The 19,107-nt window shown below is 48.4% G+C and overlaps 1 protein-coding gene across 1 annotated transcript in view; it reads right to left on the bottom strand.

Moving 5' to 3' along the window:
* LOC144819673 (NACHT, LRR and PYD domains-containing protein 12-like) overlaps positions 1–19,107 on the bottom strand; it is a 778,723-nt gene that overhangs the window by 64,923 nt on the left and 694,693 nt on the right. The window lies entirely within an intron of this gene.

Below are 19,107 nucleotides of genomic sequence, written 5' to 3'. Positions count from 1 at the left end.
TTGTGGACAGGCCCCAAAACATCAAAAATATGGAAAAAATTGGAATATTCATAACAGTTTGTGAAAATAGAAAACGCCATGCTCTCATAATACCTTTAGAAACTAAACGTTTTGGTGTCAACTCACTAAGAGATGCAAGAGTATGTTAAAAAAAGTACTCCTGTAGCGCTTCTTCACGTTACTCATAAATATTTTTGTTAATTGTTCCCATAGTCCTTTCTGTGCAAGTCAGGATTAAGCATGGGAAGTCTAAAACTCCATACACTGACACTGAGTTGGTGTGGAGAGGTTTATCAAGGCCTCCAGATCCTCTGCAATAATAAATGGCTGCAGACGCCCAGGGCACTGCAACATTTGCTGAACAAGCTTGATGAATACTGCAAATTAAAAGGTTTGGAAATAAACGCAGTGAAAACAAAATATATGCCTATTAGGTCCCATAAAAGTTTTAAGAATATTATAATGCTGAACGGTGCAATTATAGAGAGGGTCCATAGTTTTGTTTACTTAGGGGTATCAATTGATTCCAAACGTTCATGGTATCCACATATAAAAAGATCTAGAACCATTTTACTGCAAAATACAGCACCCATTCCGAAAAAACTCCATGCAACCGGGACAAAGGCTATTACACCCGCACTGGAAGTATATAAATCCAGGGCCCAAACTGCTGCTCTGTATGGCTTAGAGTTGGGGGCGGGGGGACATATTTCTACCCTAATTGTGGTAGAAAATAGGGTTTTAAGGGGGATTATCCCCCTCCCCCAAAATACACCAGTGATCCCCTTTATGTACGATCTGGGGATAAAACGTGTTGAGCACAGGGCAGTTTGTATGACATTGTCATACTGGATAAGGATATGGACGATTGACGAACTCTGTACCTACAGGCAGGCGTTGGGTGAATTACTTGCACTTGATACCCATGTTACCTTCCCCTGGTTGGCTAATGTAGGAAATGGGACCCCCGGCCGGCCAGGGCTTGCGCCACAGCCAGTCAGAGACCGCCACTCCTATATAAAGTCGACCCCTGCTCGCCCTCTAGGTAACGCGGCGCGGGCAGTCGGGCCTATCTCGGAGGACATGTGTGAAGCATTTGCGCACGCACCCACCAACAGCAACATCCCCGGCCTCCCACAAAAGGAACTCCACACGAAGTATATATGAAAATAGTCTTTGTATTAGACAGGGCACATAGGAACATACACTTTACAAGGGGCTCAAGGCACGGCAGGGGTCACCAGGGAAAAGGTACAGGGCAGGGCCAAGGGACCACTGCCAGGGATACGCATCTGATGGGACTGGCATTAGAACACATATCTCCTGGGAGCTTCCTAGAACTAGCAGTAGAACTCACTCGGACCAGGGATCACCTACATGAGACATCGGGTATTCAGGAGGGAAAGGACAAGGTACATAACACAACAGAGGCCCCCATCAGCAGGGCAACACATAATAATTCTCAGCATCACATTGATATTAGTCAGTAGCACCCCCTAGGCCAGGTGGCCTTCCTGGGGCGAGGGCGCCTTAGAGTCTCGATGTCCAGAGTGGGCTGCAAGGGGCCCGGGGCAAACCTAAACGTGGCAGCGGCCCACGAAGTGCTGGGCCGCTGAGGGGCTTGGATGTAGCCTTGCAGGCTCGGGGGAATAGGGACACATGGTGGAGCCTCCTCGGGGCTCGGGGATTATAGCTGGAGCCTCTCGGGCTCGGAAGACAGGGGCGCACATGGTGGAGCCTCTCGGGGCTCAGAGAGAGAACTGTGGGCAGGCGGGGCCCCCCTCGGGGGACCCGGCATCAATGGTGGCCCCACGGGCCATGAGGGAGCCTCTCGGGGCTCAGAGAGACAAGCTGCGGGCAGGCGGGGCCCCCCTCGGGGGACCCGGCATCAATGGTGGCCCCACGGGCCATGAGGGAGCCTCTCGGGGCTCAGGGGTCAAGCTGCGGGCAGGCGGGGCCCCCCCCTCGGGGGACCCGGCATCACTGGGGGCCCTCCGGGCCTCGAGGCACAACAGGCGGGTTGTTGGAGGGGCGGGGCGAGCACCGGCAATGTGCCCGACGCCCCCTCCCCTCTGCTGCACTCACCGGGTCTGTTGCGCCGGTCTCCTTGGCTGCGCCCGCCTCCGTCGTGTGCTCCGGGGCTCTCTCTCTCTCGGGGGCCCCGGGGGGGGGGAATCAGCAGCTTCACGGGGGTCGGGCAGGAGCACGGAGTAGGCTCCCGCCTCTCCTGCTTCGTCGCTCTTCCTCGGCCGGCCTCCCTCCTTCCCTCGGGCCAGCAGCCAATCACGGCGCGGCCTGGGGGACCACGTGACAGGGGAATCCCGGGCCGGCGCCCAATACCAGCGCGGCCCGGGGATGACGTCACGAGGGTCCCGGGCGGCGGCGGTGAGCTCGGGGGGACATCGACGAGGAGTAGGCTTCCTCGTAAGGCACAAGGGCAGGACATGAAGCGAGGCAGGCACTCGCTGGGGTTGTAGACCCTCGGTAGCACGGGGCAGACGCCGGTCTGGTTAAATATAGCGCTCCCAGCGCGAGGGCATGAATGAAGCGCCCCAAGGCGCTAGGCCAGCAGGAGAGCGCTCCCGAGCACTAGGAGCACAGATGAAGCGCCCTAGGGCGCTAGGACCGCAGGGAAGCGATCCCACGGGCAAGTGGCCTGGAAAGCAGAATCCATAGGAGCTCCAGGGCGTCTGTAGTTCAGGAGCAGAGCAGGGCCCAGGGAGGCACGCCCTTCCCTGAGCCCCAAGCAGCAGCACGACCCAGGCAGGGTCTCAAGCAGGAAGAAAAAGAGAGAGAGAAAAGGGCCCACCCTCCTTTTATACAGGAGCTCCCTTTGTCTCCAAAGGGGCAGGCAGGGAGAGAACCAGCTGGAACTGGTTATAAGGAATTTCTTGGTACTGGCCAGGCCAGGGACACTGGACGCACCCCCGGGGGGTGGGGCCAGCCTGGTGGGGGAAGGCCCAGCCGGCTTCAGCCAATCAGGCGCCAGCACACCTACTGCACACACACACCAAGGTCTAGAAGTGGCCCTTCCCTTCTAGCCATATGCATGCCGCATACATAATCTTGTAGCATTCAACCTCACGAGCGCACACATATCAAACACGGCCCGGCACGCCCCACGCATCAGGAACTACCAGAGCCACATACATCCCCCATGCATTCCTATGGCGGCAGGTCTCTCTCACCACACACACACTCAGAAGGGGAATCACCATCCCCCGGTCACATATAATAAGCACAAAACCTCAGGGGCGGACCTGCCAGACGGGCCAAGTCCAACACATGCCCCTCCCAGCCCAAACGCAGGGCAGACCAATCACTACCGTGATGGACTTCCCTGCGGCAGGGCGATAGGAAGTGGACGCGGCCCGCACTGCCGGACCAATAGACATACCCAGATTAAAAAATAATAAAAGTTAAAAAAAAAAAAAAAAAAAAAAAGACATAGGCCCAACCAGGCTACCCACCTGGTACTCCGTAGTTGTCCATGACTAGGACCAGGCCCTAAGCCATCCAGATACCACTGGTCCCTGCTAATCCGAAGTGGGGGGCGGTACCCCTGGCCCACAATAGCCATTCTCCACTCCCTTTCTCCGTGTAGCCACGACTACCACTGTTCCTTCCACCTAGGGTCCGCACCCTCAGGTTTGCCAGAGGTCACGGGCAAGAATGCCCCACCCTACCTCTACTTCTGAGGTTCCGCGTTCTCCCAGGAGAAACACCCTCAGAACACACTTTCCTACCAGTCTTGGAACTTCCTCCCTCCACTGGTCTTCCACCTGGGAACTAACTTCACCGGATCATCTTGAAGACAAAACCGGCCAGGACACTGGCTACAGTCGCCCCGACGTCCAGATCCGGAAACACCGACTACTGGCTCCCCAACCGCGGGCAGTACCCTACCGGCCAGATGCCTGGCGCACCAGGACTTTTTACAAGAAAAAAATGGAATCTAACACTTCCTCTCCTCCCTCCGCAGGCAGGAGTTCCCTCTTGTACTAGGATGAGCCGCGGCAGCGCCAGCAGGTCTCAGTGCAACTCAACATAAATTCAGCCAGGGCGACACCTGACGCCTAAAACACAACAAGATGAGCCGCGGCAGCGCCAGCAGGTCTCAGTACAACTCAACATAAATTCAGCCAGGGCGACACCTGACGCCTAAAACACAACAAGGTGAGCCGCGGCAGCGCCAGCAGGTCTCAGTGTTCAGCTCTCCCCAAGGCAAGCCGCGGCAGCGCCAGCAGGTCTTCCTTGTCCGGGATACAACTCAACATAAATTCAGCCAGGGCGACACCTGACACCTAAAACACCACAAGATGAGCCGCGGCAGCGCCAGCAGGTCTCAGTACAACTCAACATAAATTCAGCCAGGGCGACACCTGACGCCTAAAACACAACAAGATGAGCCGCGGCAGCGCCAGCAGGTCTCAGTACAACTCAACATAAATTCAGCCAGGGCGACACCTGACGCCTAAAACACAACAAGATGAGCCGCGGCAGCGCCAGCAGGTCTCAGTGTTCAGCTCTCCCCAAGGCAAGCCGCGGCAGCGCCAGCAGGTCTTCCTTGTCCGGGATACAACTCAACATAAATTCAGCCAGGGCGACACCTGACACCTAAAACACCACAAGATGAGCCGCGGCAGCGCCAGCAGGTCTCAGTACAACTCAACATAAATTCAGCCAGGGCGACACCTGACACCTAAGACACAACCAGCGGGGTAAGGAAACCTGATGCATCCAACACATTCAGCGGGGTAAGGAAGGACAGGATTATCGTTGATTCAGCAAGCTCCCCATCCCAGAGAACTTACACTCCATTACTCAGCACACCTCAGCATTCATCCACACATCGTCCCCTAGACTGGTAAGACAGTTTTCTACCGCCCCGATTCCTCAACCTGACCCTTGTGGCACAGGTACCATTACTCTAGGGGAGGGACAAGGACCATACACATTTGAACACAACTACGCAGACACCACTGGATCCCACCCTTCTGGTGAATCCAGAAAACCATATTGTACCAGGGAGATGATTTACCCTCCCAAGCTAGGGGCAACTAACTAACAGTGTACACGCCCACTTTTTCCACAAAACAGACATTTAAGTAACCTTTAAAACTTTCCACAGAACAGGTATTTCTATTGATCATTAAACATTTCCATAGAACAGACATTTTTAGCAACCTGACCTGACCCCATGTGGTGCAGGTATCATTACTCCAGGGAAGGGACAGGGACCATACACATTGAACACAATTACGCTGCCACCACTGGATCCCACCCTTCTGGTGAATCCAGAAAACACATTGCACTAGGGGGTTGATCTACCCTCCCGGGCTAGGGTCACCTAACCAGAACACATTTTTCACAGAACGGACATTTAAGTAACCTCCTAAAAACAATAATCTCCTTTCTTTGCGACCATTTACAATACAGAGTTTTTGTAGGGAGGCCAGTTATCGTTGCGGTACTGCGCAAACACAAGTCCGGATCCCACCGCTAGCCACCAGTGTAGGAAATGGGACCCCCGGCCGGCCAGGGCTTGCGCCACAGCCAGTCAGAGACCGCCACTCCTATATAAAGTCGACCCCTGCTCGCCCTCTAGGTAACGCGGCGCGGGCAGTCGGGCCTATCTCGGAGGACATGTGTGAAGCATTTGCGCACGCACCCACCAACAGCAACATCCCCGGCCTCCCACAAAAGGAACTCCACACGAAGTATATATGAAAATAGTCTTTGTATTAGACAGGGCACATAGGAACATACACTTTACAAGGGGCTCAAGGCACGGCAGGGGTCACCAGGGAAAAGGTACAGGGCAGGGCCAAGGGACCACTGCCAGGGATACGCATCTGATGGGACTGGCATTAGAACACATATCTCCTGGGAGCTTCCTAGAACTAGCAGTAGAACTCACTCGGACCAGGGATCACCTACATGAGACATCGGGTATTCAGGAGGGAAAGGACAAGGTACATAACACAACAGAGGCCCCCATCAGCAGGGCAACACATAATAATTCTCAGCATCACATTGATATTAGTCAGTAGCACCCCCTAGGCCAGGTGGCCTTCCTGGGGCGAGGGCGCCTTAGAGTCTCGATGTCCAGAGTGGGCTGCAAGGGGCCCGGGGCAAACCTAAACGTGGCAGCGGCCCACGAAGTGCTGGGCCGCTGAGGGGCTTGGATGTAGCCTTGCAGGCTCGGGGGAATAGGGACACATGGTGGAGCCTCCTCGGGGCTCGGGGATTATAGCTGGAGCCTCTCGGGCTCGGAAGACAGGGGCGCACATGGTGGAGCCTCTCGGGGCTCCGAGAGAGAACTGTGGGCAGGCGGGGCCCCCCTCGGGGGACCCGGCATCAATGGTGGCCCCACGGGCCATGAGGGAGCCTCTCGGGGCTCAGAGAGACAAGCTGCGGGCAGGCGGGGCCCCCCTCGGGGGACCCGGCATCAATGGTGGCCCCACGGGCCATGAGGGAGCCTCTCGGGGCTCAGAGAGACAAGCTGCGGGCAGGCGGGGCCCCCCTCGGGGGACCCTGCATCAATGGTGGCCCCACGGGCCATGAGGGAGCCTCTCGGGGCTCAGGGGTCAAGCTGCGGGCAGGCGGGGCCCCCCCCCTCGGGGGACCCGGCATCACTGGGGGCCCTCCGGGCCTCGAGGCACAACAGGCGGGTTGTTGGAGGGGCGGGGCGAGCACCGGCAATGTGCCCGACGCCCCCTCCCCTCTGCTGCACTCACCGGGTCTGTTGCGCCGGTCTCCTTGGCTGCGCCCGCCTCCGTCGTGTGCTCCCGGGCTCTCTCTCTCTCGGGGGCCCCGGGGGGGGGAATCAGCAGCTTCACGGGGGTCGGGCAGGAGCGCGGAGTAGGCTCCCGCCTCTCCTGCTTCGTCGCTCTTCCTCGGCCGGCCTCCCTCCTTCCCTCGGGCCAGCAGCCAATCACGGCGCGGCCTGGGGGACCACGTGACAGGGGAATCCCGGGCCGGCGCCGAATACCAGCGCGGCCCGGGGATGACGTCACGAGGGTCCCGGGCGGCGGCGGTGAGCTCGGTGGGACATCGACGAGGAGTAGGCTTCCTCGTAAGGCACAAGGGCAGGACATGAAGCGAGGCAGGCACTCGCTGGGGTTGTAGACCCTCGGTAGCACGGGGCAGATGCCGGTCTGGTTAAATATAGCGCTCCCAGCGCGAGGGCATGAATGAAGCGCCCCAAGGCGCTAGGCCAGCAGGAGAGCGCTCCCGAGCACTAGGAGCACAGATGAAGCGCCCTAGGGCGCTAGGACCGCAGGGAAGCGATCCCACGGGCAAGTGGCCTGGAAAGCAGAATCCATAGGAGCTCCAGGGAGTGTGTAGTTCAGGAGCAGAGCAGGGCCCAGGGAGGCACGCCCTTCCCTGAGCCCCAAGCAGCAGCACGACCCAGGCAGGGTCTCAAGCAGGAAGAAAAAGAGAGAGAGAAAAGGGCCCACCCTCCTTTTATACAGGAGCTCCCTTTGTCTCCAAAAGGGGCAGGCAGGGAGAGAACCAGCTGGAACTGGTTATAAGGAATTTCTTGGTACTGGCCAGGCCAGGGACACTGGACGCACCCCCGGGGGGTGGGGCCAGCCTGGTGGGGGAAGGCCCAGCCGGCTTCAGCCAATCAGGCGCCAGCACACCTACTGCACACACACACCAAGGTCTAGAAGTGGCCCTTCCCTTCTAGCCACATGCATGCCGCATACATCATCTTGTAGCATTCAACCTCACGAGCGCACACATACCAAACACGGCCCGGCACGCCCCACGCATCAGGAACTACCAGAGCCACATACATCCCCCATGCATTCCTATGGCGGCAGGTCTCTCTCACCACACACACACTCAGAAGGGGAATCACCATCCCCCGGTCACATATAATAAGCACAAAACCTCAGGGGCGGACCTGCCAGACGGGCCAAGTCCAACAGCTAACATTCGTAAATTGCTTTTGGAGCTGGGCCTAAGTAGATTTTGGGACCACCCGAACATGATGACTGCTGAATCAACAAGCATTTACAATGCAATGGTCTCGGCATTATTAAAGTTAGAGCTATTGGCATTGCTCATGCCATTATTTTTATTTATGTTTTGGTTTTTAAAACATAAATAAATGGCATTGTCATTTACAATGCCAAAAGCTTAATCGCTGGCAAATGCGAGACCTATTGCATTTGCAACTACACAGAGCCACACACACAAAGCCACCCACACACACATACAGAGCCACCCTCACAGAGCCACCCACACAGAGTCATTCACATAGAGCCACCCACACAGAGCCACCTACACACACACACACTGAGCCACCCACACAGAGTCACCTACACACACACAGAGCCACCCTCACACAGACAGAGCCACCCACACATAGAGCCACCTACAAAAAAAGCTACCCACACAGAGCCACACACACACACAGACAGAGGCACACACATACAGACAGAGCCACACACACAGACAGACAGAGCCACACACACAGACAGAGCCACACACACAGACAGAGCCACACACACAGACAGACAGAGCCACACACACAGACAGACAGAGCCAGACAGAGCCACACATACAGACAGACAGAGCCACACACACAGACTGAGCCACACACACAGACAGACAGAGCCCAACACACACAGAGCCACACACACACACACAACCCCACACACACACACAGCCCCCCACACACACAGCTCCACACACACACAGCCCCACACACACATACAGCCCCACACACACACAGCCCCCCACACACACACACAGCCCCACACACACAGCCCCACACACACACACACAGAGCCACACACACACAGGGCCGCACACACACACAGAGCTCTCTGTCCAGTAACGCCCCAGAGAACAGAGGCAAGCAAACAATGATGACAAGCAGGGAACAGAGGCAAGCAAAAAACGATGACAAGCAGGGAACAGAGGCAAGCAAAAAATGGGTATTTGAGGCGAGATTGAGTGTCCCTCATCAGATTCCATGGAACAAGAGTGATATTGGAAGTGTAGGTATGCACTGACGTGAAGACAGAACATGATACACATTGATTGACCTGTGATGCAGGTTTTTCTATCGGGTCCGATCCTGGCTGGGAAGGTCTGAGGTGTGGTTACTGATTTCAGCAAATTAAATGCAGATGCCTCCTGTAAAAATATCCTAGTATGGGTTTATTTCACACCGCTCGCACACAGTGTGTACAACACTGTGCTTTCTCTGGCCCCTACTAATCTTACCTCGCCTCCTCCCAAATACACGCCAAGCTCGCACTTGCATCACCCTCCAGCCCCCTGCTCATCACCCCTCTACAGAGTTCATCTGTTTCTCCTGTTCTAGGCTGTATGGTTGCCCCCTCTCTCTAGATAGGCGGCACACATGATGCTCACTTCTGCATATGTCAAAAACTTCACACACTGTAATAGAAAGATAAAAGTTTAGAGGAGTGCTTCCTAAACGTTTTAGAACCACAACCCAATTTTTAGAACAACAAACGTCCGAGACTCACCTAGTGGGCAATTTTGTAAAGCATTGTGAGGTAGCACACTATCATTTACTGACAGAACATTTTCCAACAAAATGTTCTCCAAATATACTAACTTTTACATTTTGTAGCGTGTTTCAAAAAGTGATATCCTACAGTCTTTCCTTTCACACTCCCTGGAACTAAGCAAGATTGTAACATAATTCACTTTACTTTTCCTTCTCGGACTGCTAGGTGAGAGGATTTTGTAAACACCAATTCCCATGTTAAACAAATAAGCAGCAATTTGTCAGAAGACGTAGCCTGACGAGTGATAATGTGACTCCCTTACAGCAGCGTGATAATAGTGAATGGAACAACTTACTTAATATGAGGAAAAAATTGAAGCGCATGGAATCACATGCTCACTATATGCTTCAATATTTAAGATCAGGAGTTATACCATCAGGCTTACAAGTGAGAAATGTCCCGGCATTATTTGTGGAAGTTCGCAAGTTCCTGGAGCGGTAGTCACTGATTGCTAACCGCTGCTCCAGGGACTGGATGATGCTGATAATAGAAACAGCAAGGGAAATTATGGAAGTATTGAGTAAGGAGATCCTGACACTAGAAGAAAAACTTAATGCCTCAACGGCAATAGAAGAAGCAAAGGCTAAACTAGAAAGAATAAATACCGACATGAAGGACTTTGAGACTTACCTGATAAATAAAAAAACTGAGAAACTAAAAAAAGATATCAGGTGGTATACCCAAGAGAGGGCATATCCCTATCTCAACTCCAAGTACTATCAGGAAACAAATTACAATCAGGGCCAACAAGGAAATCCTAGTGGCTATCGTAGGAGGGTCTTTAATTTTTCGGCGACCTTTTCTTCAGACTCTGACAATGATGCAGCTCAAGCGATGCATGACCAACAATTTGATACTCGCCCCTATCGTGGTAGATCGATGGGACAACAATCTTATCGAGACCAATCTCCTTTTTTATTAGGAGGCCAGTTTTGTGGGAGGAACAAGAGATGGGGCCCAGACAGAGGAGAGCCTCAACAGATGCCGCCTCAACATTAGCAGCCATATTTGAAAACAAGGAAACAGCAGTATTGGCGTTAGAGATGGCCGAGGGAGGAGAACAAGGAAGAATAGATACTTTACCTATCTTCAACTTATCATCATCAAGTTTAAATCAGGAAAAATGCACAGTTTTAAGTAGAGGCCTGTCATTTGTCCCGAGTACCCGCCCGAACTTGTTCAAGTTACACCAAGATCTGTTTGCTTTATTTAGGAAAGTAAGACTGAAAACATTTTTTCAGGATCGACCCACGGTAACTGATGAGGTATATCGTTCGATGTGCAAACCGCCATCGCAATTTACCCCTACTTTAGAAATGATGGGCACTGAAGTTCACATTTTCGAACAGAATGTTTTGAAAGAAATAGCTAGGGTCATTAAACACCCTCCTTCGGTACATAACAATCTGTCGCCTGTAGAAAATGTAGCATTACAAAATATTAGAACAAACAAAGACCTGATTATAAAACCTTGCGACAAGGGAGGAGAGATAGCTGTTATGAACAAATGTGAGTATGATGATAAAATGGAGAAAATGTTGGCGGTGACACACCATTACAAAAAATCTCATCCAAGAGAATTGTCAAAACTTAAGGATCACATAGAAGTAGTGACGATGAGAGCATTAGAACAGGGCGATATTTGTCTGCAAGAGTATAATTTCCTAAATAAATCTTGCCCTAGGACCCCAGCATTGTATGGTCTTCTGAAAATGCATAAAGATGTAGGAAATCCACCCATGGGCCCCATCATATCGACCATAGGCTCAAGTACTGAGCCCCTATCAAAGTATGTTGATTCATATCTGTGTCCTTTAATACAAACATATACATCATTTATTCGGGACACTGGAGACATCATTGGAAAATTGGAGGGAATGCAGTTTGATTTGAAGATGGAAATATTAGTGACGGTTGACATTGAGGCGTTGTACACCAACATTCCTCGATGTCAAACATTACAGGCAGTAGCGGAACTGTTACAAAGAACCCCAGGAGACAGACCAGATAAATTTATTCTTGAATGTCTTTTTTGAATTTAACGGATCTCTGCACCAGCAAATTAAGGGTACCAGCATGGGGGCTTCCTGTGCTCCAAGAATCGCAAATATATATATGGGAGAATGGGAGAGGAAAAATGTCTTCAATGAGGCGGCTCCATTTTTTTATCAGGTCATTACATGGAGGCGTTTCATTGACGAAATTTTTTTCATTTGGAAAGGTGACAGTGACTCCCTTGATGAATATGTGGCATGGTTAAATGCGAGTGATCAAAATTTGAAATTTACTGCCAGGAGTAGCCCCCAATGTGTAGAGTTCCTGGACATCCTAATCTCAGGATCCAATTCTGTCCTAGAAGTCAGCTTATTTCGTAAGCCTACTGCTAAAAATACAATTTTACAGTATCAAAGCTACCATCCGGCTATTCAAAAAGACTCTATTCCCTTTGGGGAGTTCCTTCGCATTAGGAGGAACTGTACCAACATTAGTGAATTCCATAAACACGGAGATGCATTAAAAGAAAGATTGCTGGCAAGAGGTTATCCAAGAAGGCTAGTTCGCCATGCATATAAGAGGGCGAAATACTATAAGCGCGACGCTCTATTAGAGGGAATACCACGTACTCCGAAAGAACAGGTAGTTTGTGTTGTCAATCACTCACCATTCAATTTCAAAATAACAAACATCATACAGAAAAACTGGAACATTTTGATTACAGCTGAGGAGGAAACCAAGCTGGAACAACCGCTGGTTGCCTTCCGTAGAAATCAAAACTTGCGAGATATACTGGTACATACGCGACCTAATAAGCTGGACAAGATGCGACAAACGACCATAACAGGCCTACCATTAGTGATAGGCACTCATAGATGTGGCTCATGCCACGCTTGTGACTCAGCTATGGTAACAAAGTGTATGGAGTACCACGGGAAGAAATTCCAGTTACGAGATTTAACGAACTGCAGGAGTCAAAACGTTATTTATAGTATAGCCTGCCCGTGAGACTTGTCCTATGTTGGAGAAACGTCACGTGAATTTAGGGTACGGTACAGTGAACACAAATTGGCCATACGCAGATGCAGGGAAAATGCCCCACTAGTACAACATTGTCTAGCCAAACAATATTCGGAAAATTATGTCAAATGGTGTATTCTGGAAAAAGTAAAAGGACAGCCAGGGACCCCAATGGATATTGTGCGCAAAAGAAGAGAATGTTTTTGGATTTTCTATATTGATACGGTTAAAGGCGGCCTAAATGAGGAAATCCAATGGAATATCACTAAGCCCTGGTAGTATTGGAATCACAACTGTGAAAATTAATGAATTAAGTAATGGTGTAGACGGCTGTCTACACATAGATTTCGAAATTGGTCCTCTCTTTGTTGAGTGACAATGGTATAGCTATAAACCTATTAAGGTAATTGTTACTTGTTATAAAGAGCTGCCTCTCACTACAGTTGCTTATGGAGTGGCAGTTTAGGTATGAACATCCTTATCGAGTCTTATCTATGGTTGATAAATCCAATACGGCCTTTTTTATTAGACCGTCCAGAGGTTATTTACAAATACCTCCAAATGGAGTCATAAAAATTATATATGGTAATAAGTGCATGTAAGAGGCAGGCCACACACTCGGTGCCAAAATACTGCCATTTAAAGATGGCACCCTATATCCTCCGGAAAAACGAGGAAGAGGTAGCTTCGCGGAATGGGTTAAAAATAAATACATACAATATATGTCAAAATTAGCTCTGAATAATAAAGTTTTTTCCTTACAGTTCTGAATAATGGCATTTCCTTATAGTTATATCGAGGCAGTTAATAGTATGTGGGTCATGATCGCACCATTTAAAGATGGCGCTTAGCGTTCATTGGGCTTATCTAGAGAGGCTGAGTCGGCAATTCTCCTCCTTTCTTTCATAAACATTGAGATGCGCCGAGAGTGCCAGCACTTCCGCACATTTGGATAGTCCGTAGTTTGTCTCTACAACTATCGACAGGTGTTACCACTTGATTAAGCTCGATGGCAGGAAGTACATGGCCGATGAAGTATAAATAGATCGCCCGCAAACAACAAAAATTCGAGGCTGACTGCGCAAGATGTAGGACGGAGACGGTGTGTGGAAAGTACAAAATTGGTAAGCTCATGTGAATGTGTTTAGAGGCTTGGGAAACCAGCGCGGTAAACTTCACAATGCTTTCCATGAGGGGGTAGTAACCATTTTTTAGTTACGTGTGCCAGAAGTGAGTGCTGTGTTAGTTACACAAACTCCTAAACTCGCTAATTTGTGAATTCTCAAACTAGCAAGCTAACGCGCTAGATTTAATAATCCTTCCGATGAGAGATAAGTGTATATTTGTTATTTACTCGTGGTATGAGCGGAGCATGAAAATGACTCGTAACCTCTATACTTTTGCAGTTGAAACCCGTCTAGCAGAAAATTGTGCGTCCGTGGAAGTGAACATTGAATGAAAAAAATACATCGTAGATTTGAAGGTACCGACTAATAAAACAATATGAGATTGCATTGAGTGCGTCCACGAGTTTCTAGAGAGGAACATGCAGTTAATTGAGTTATTGTCATTTTTATACATAGGTCACAACTCTATCCAAAGGGACTGTGGGAATTAGTGACATTGAACCGCAGATACCGATTGTAGGACTTGATTGAGGATGTTTTTTCCAGCCCTGGTACAACTTATTTAAAGGTAAAAAACCTTTTTTGATGTATTCCTATAGGTTCTGAATCGATCCCACTATTCCTGACCCTATTCTAGTTAAACAAACCAACAAGTTAACTAGCAGTCAGCCCATGAGGCAGAAAATCCCCATGATGCAGATACCGTTATCTGACGCAGTCACACTACGGCACAGGAACGTGTTATCTGATTAGGTCATAACGCTTGCGATCTAATTAGACAAGCGATATTCCTCCAGCCCCTGATAAGGCATACGGAGTTCTCATAACAAATCAAACCTATGACAACCTGGGCAAAACCCTGCGGCCATTGTTTTGATTTCACCGAGAACTTCAGTTAAAGAATGTGCAAGTCGTATGACATCCTTATTGACGTATCTATGTCCATCCTTACGTCAATCTCGGCACCTTAAAGGTATAAATATTACCGATCTTGCCCTATGCAAACACACGCGTGGTGACAAGACGGAGCAGCCATACTTGCCGAAGCCAAGAGCAGAGCAGACCCCGCTGGCAGCAGCCCCGCCTTCCTGACGCGCTGAGAGACGCGCTGCTTTCTCCTGCCGAGAAATCCAGCCCCGGCGTTTCTGGGTAGCCCTCGCAGGCAGCCTGGAATATCGAGACCAGAGAAAGAGATACCATTCCTCATTCATCCTAAACTTCCAGGTATAGAACTGAATAACCCCTCACAGAGAATTCTTTAGTTATTCACTTGGCAAAAACAAACTTAACTTAAACTGTAACTTTCTATTCCCGCCCACGTATTAGACTTAGGTCAGGTACACGGGGTAGGCGTATTTAGAAACACCAGTTGAGTACGTTTAGTCAAATGTATATGTGTATGTAATATATTTTATTCATTTTAAAACATCTTATGGCTTAGAAACCATATCAATGTTTTTACAGTATTATTTTATACTATTGCTTTTAATGTATGCACTTTACTTAGCTATAAGTATTGCAATAATATCGATCCATTTCTCTTGTATGAGAAAAGAGACTGATCAATAAATAACACCTTTTTATTGAACACGCCCGTCTCTTCCTTTTCTCTACATTCTGATGAGACTAAGAATGCACGTACTGACTGAGTAAAATAATTTGCCTTTTGTTCACACGACTCTCGAGATTTACTCTTAATTAGGGGAGAGCAAAGTTGTCATGTTCTATGGTTGTCAGAAACTAAATCCCTTCTTGTCTAATCAGGGAAGTTAAGTCCTTCCTGAACATTCGAGAAAGTTTCTAGTGAACTCTGAGCTAAGCTGGCAAACCCAAAACTTTAAGTCTAGTATCGACAGTAGTAGACCTAGTTAACGTCTGGTCTAGGCCTTTACTGCTGTAGGTATTATTCCAATGCGCAGAGCCTATTGGGATGATAGGAACTACACTACATGGCGCCCAACGCGTTTGGAAAGGGCGATAAAACTAACGTAAGACATTTAGAGTAACTCAGTCGTGCTTTCTCACTCAGACCCCTTTTCCCACAATACTCCAAAGACGTCTGGAGTGGGTGAAAGGTTATATCCGCCAGACCTCGCAGGAGGGAACTCCTATGTATGGTTCTTGGTATAGTCAACGTTGAAGGATAAACAGTTCCAAAATATTGTGCATCTAACCTTTGTTTCCATAAGAAACCTGATCTGCAAACAAAAGAAATAACCATCCTGTCAGTAAAATGTCAGACAATGAGGATGAAAGAGAGGCAGTTAGATTAGCAACTGAACTCGCAGCAGCTGATGCTACCATGCAGGCAGCAGACCAGGATATAATACTCATCCCGGTCATCAAAAGGAGATCTATAACTCTAAAACTTATAGAAAATGGACTGACACCTAGAGGTGGCACAGTCATATTCGTAATTGAGGCACACGAATATCGGCAGACAGAGGTATACTATTCATGGATACATTTTCCAGCAGCAAATGCTGTAACAAAGTACTTCCACTATTACAAAATAGAGGAACCTCCTAATGAGTACACTCCTTTCGAGGAGGTGGAAGTACCACTCAAATTTCAAGAGCATTTGCTCTTATTTGATGGCGCCCTAAAACATAATAATCACATCACCAGGCTCGGTCCTTTAGGTAGACCAGGAGCAACGTGGCCGGTCCTAGCCGGATACACACCACATCCAGACATCAATGAGATGCCAGCAGCAGAGCTGTTAACACAGCTAAAACAATTAATAAAAATACATAGACAATTAGTCCAGTATGTGATGCGGACTTCAACAATTCAGCCAGCGATTAAACTCCCACAGCTGACCCCTCACCAGGGGAACACAAATAAAATTACACCACAGAACATCCAGTCCTGCCTAGGTAAAGTACCGACTAAACGGGAACAAATACCATTCTGGCTAGCGCAAAAAATCACCCAAATAGAGGCGGTGTTTCCTGACACCACCCCGCTAGAAAAACACAGGATTCTGACTATCTGTCTTCCAATGGGAATCGCACCACACATTGAGGACTGTGACACTTGGGGTACAGTCTTTGCTTCCATCTACACAAAAACGCACGGTGTTCCATCCATTTCGGTAATACCAGATGTGCTAAAACAAATTCAAGATGAATACGGTCCAGAATCCGCTTTAACTCTTGGTATGAAATTACTAAAAGACTTCAAGCAGGTCTCGGCTATATTATTAGCCAACATAAAGGGAGAAGCAGCAAACGTGGCGATCCGCCAGAGGTTAAAGGAAACAGATATAGCAGACCAACCAGCTGAAATTGCCAGAATCATAGAAAAATCCTATGAGGAACTAGGTAGAGATAGTTTAGGTGGAATACCAGTAAAACCGCAACTGATTGAAAGTCCAGAAAAAATATTTTTTTAATAATAAATCTACATCACCAAAAAAGAACTGGGATGGAAACAAACAATCCAATCCTAAAGAAAAGAAATTCCAGTCCAGAGGAAGGTCTCCTAGGCGAAGAGAAAAATCTCCGAACCAGAGACACAGGTCACCACAAAGTGACCCCTCTGGGAATAGATATAACCTTAGAAATAGGGATAATATAAAAAAGCCTGATAGATATCAAGACATTGATACACGTCCCTCTCAATCTTTTCAGACTTCCTCGCAGAAATCGGAAAGAAGAGGACGATCAGAACAAAGAGAAGAGCACGCCAAGTCCAAAGACAAGGAACCTGCTCAACTAAAAAAGAAATTACAATTTCCAAAAAAGAAGGTAGCCAGTATCAAGGTAGTTAACAATGCCGAGAATACTGAGGACACAACTGAAAAATGGAGAGTGGGCTCAGACAATGCTAGACAGTGCAGCAGAAGTGAGCATAGCTCGCAAAGTCCTTATGAATCATCTGGAGACAGTGGACACGAATGAATATCTTCAAGTGGAAACTGCGGACACCAGAGTTAGCAAACCTCACAAAATATACGAAATAACATTGCGTATAGAGGGAGATAAGACTAGGAAAATAAGGGGACTATTTTGGGATAATCTCTCCAAGGGCTATGATATCCTTCTAGCTGAAAAAGACTGGCCGCCAGAGTTTGTCAGGGAGTGCCCTCATGGCGAAGAAATAATTATGCCTGCCTTCTCAAATCAAATTCCAATTCATAAAAAATACACACTTGCTAGAAAGTGGGCAGTGGCTCTAGCTCCTGCTTTATATAAAAATCACGTGGGATGGGATGAGGATTCTCCTCCTCACAAAATCCAGTTAAAATCACAACCAACTGCACAAAGGCAGTACCCAATTAAGCAAGAAGCTAAAAAACAGGTAAATGAAATACTAGATCAGCTAGAATACCAGGGGGTGATTGAAACTTGCACCTCACAAATGAACAACCCTTTGTTTCCGGTCTCCAAACCAGACAATTCATATCGTCTAGTTTTGGATTACCGACACCTTAACACATGTTGCAAAACTTTTGCAGTGCAAAACTCACATAGTGCTGCACTAATGAATAACATAGTGCGCAAAAAATACAAAACAACATTAGACATCTCTAATGGATTCTTTTGTCAAAACATAGCACCAGAGAGCAGATATTTAACTGCGTTCTCAATAAATGGCACTCAAAAACAATTCTGTCGGTTAGCCCAGGGGTACAAGAACAGCCCGGGAGTATTCTCAGCGAGAGTAACAGAATTACTACAACTATATGATGATGAAGCATTATCTTATGTCGATGACATTTACTTAACAGATGATGACTTGGAGACTCACTTGAAAAGAGTGAACACCATAATACTTGGGTTCGCAGCAGAGGGTTACAAATTCAACTTTAAAAAATCCAGAATTGCCCATCTAACAGTCTTGTACGTAGGATATGAATTATCAAGTATAGCCTGGCTGACAATTTTCTAAGAACTAGAAGAAATGGAAAATCTAGAATATGAAAAAACATACCCTCTGCCAATCTACATTCTGCCTTTACGACATTACGCCTGTGTAATCTATACAGACGGACATGCTCAACCCTCCGTTTGGGGAGAACAAGCATACAACCCCACATGTGAGATTACAAAAGAAGTGTGGCGCGGAGGTAAACTAGAACCTCTATTAACAAAGACACACTCAGTAGAAAGTAATTCAGAACAACAAACTGAAATATTAGCTTTGAAAATGGCGCTAGATAATGCGGATCGCGAATTCCCGACACTTATAGTGTCAGATTCATATTACTGCGTCAAATCATATAACAAGGATTTGCAGACATGGATTCAAAACGGTTACAAGGATAACACAGATGCACCAATAAAGCAGAAACTGCTCTGGGAACAAATAGCTCTTTTACAAAAAGAACTACCAAAGACTCACGTGACTCACTCACTGAGTCATCAGCGTGATGGCGTTCACGTTGCAGGGAATTCATT

Source organism: Lissotriton helveticus, chromosome 2_1 (assembly GCF_964261635.1).
Source record: "Lissotriton helveticus chromosome 2_1, aLisHel1.1, whole genome shotgun sequence".
NCBI lineage: Eukaryota > Metazoa > Chordata > Amphibia > Caudata > Salamandridae > Lissotriton > Lissotriton helveticus.
The sequence above is the reverse complement of the archived record's forward strand: the minus strand, read 5'-3'. Positions and strand labels throughout refer to the sequence as shown.